This window comes from Myotis davidii, unplaced genomic scaffold, assembly GCF_000327345.1.
Source record: "Myotis davidii unplaced genomic scaffold, ASM32734v1 C63824005, whole genome shotgun sequence".
NCBI classification, from domain to species: Eukaryota; Metazoa; Chordata; class Mammalia; order Chiroptera; family Vespertilionidae; genus Myotis; species Myotis davidii.
The window spans coordinates 1-1,219 of NW_006376873.1; the positions used below are offsets into that span (position 1 = coordinate 1).

Below are 1,219 nucleotides of genomic sequence, written 5' to 3' on the forward strand. Positions count from 1 at the left end.
CCCTACGGAGGGAAATTGTAGAGCAACAGCCTTGGGTGGAGCATCACAGGAAAGGACAGCAAGAACTTTCCTGAGCAGCTGCACATGGGAGAACTGAGGAGCAGTTATCCAACCAGGGGGTCTCATGGGTCAATGAAACGATACATACCCTATGCAGACAACATCTTCTTGTATATTTTATAGCATCTATCTACACGGAGCGATTCATGGGTCTCCCGACAAAGGATGATAATCTGGAGCACTATAAAGTAAGAATCTTTGGTGATATCCAGGTCATTAATTTCTTTCAGATGTGCACAATAATTTTAGAGCTGTCATTCAGAGTTTTCACTTTTGCTGGGTCCCCAAAGAAGTATGATGATCTTTTGTTTGCTGCAAAACACCTCACTAGAGAGGAATTTACTCCTTTCGGATTTTATTCTTTCTTTTCCACCCTCCCTCCCACCCCCAACCCCTCCACAGCTTGAGCAGGCATCATTTATGCCTAAGGTCTCACTCATATGTAACATATGACACATAAACTTTCAGTTTTTCAAACCAAGAATCAGATGGAGGTAATGCAAATGATGAAGAAAATGTGTTGCTCTGACTCTTAAATATTTATCAACCAAAGCAATACATAATTTCAGTATTGGTGCTAAGTCCATTGCACAATGATTTAGCTGGTTTTCTATTAGAACTTGCAGCAACTAAAATGTTAATTTTTCCTCTTTTCCAGAATTCAACTGTGATGGCAAGAGCAGAATATTTCAGAAATGTAGACTATCTTCTCATCCACGGAACAGCAGATGGTGAGGTTTAAGCAAGACTCTTACACATAAAAATACTGAGCCAGCATTACTTTGTTTAAGAAACATTAAGCATCCTCCTATGCCTGTGCTCAGGGTCAGTACCTAAGAGTCAGGGGCATTTCCATAAACGAGTGTGATTCCGCACTGCTGACAATGTCAACGGCATGACTAGATAATTGCCGGTGTTCATTTCCAGGCAGTACATTGTCACTCTGCGCTTTCTGGTATTTAACAGCACTTTAACTCTCTCTCTTTGTTGCAGATAATGTGCACTTTCAAAACTCAGCACAGATTGCTAAAGCTCTGGTTAATGCACAAGTGGATTTCCAGGCAATGGTACCTAATTTCCTTTCACTCATGTTCATGGCCTTAGACCCCTAAGCTAAAAGGAAGAATCTTACTTTTAATTCTTAATTGTTTTTTTGTTT

The 1,219-nt window shown here is 40.3% G+C and overlaps 1 long non-coding RNA gene across 1 annotated transcript; it reads left to right on the plus strand.

The window, feature by feature from the left end:
- Nucleotides 1–36: 36 nt before the first annotated feature.
- On the plus strand, nucleotides 37–1,154 carry LOC102772563. Its single transcript, XR_436397.2, has 3 exons — nucleotides 37–248; nucleotides 719–791; nucleotides 1,054–1,154. It is a non-coding gene; the product is annotated as an uncharacterized LOC102772563 (long non-coding RNA).
- The last annotated feature ends 65 nt before the right edge of the window (nucleotides 1,155–1,219 follow it).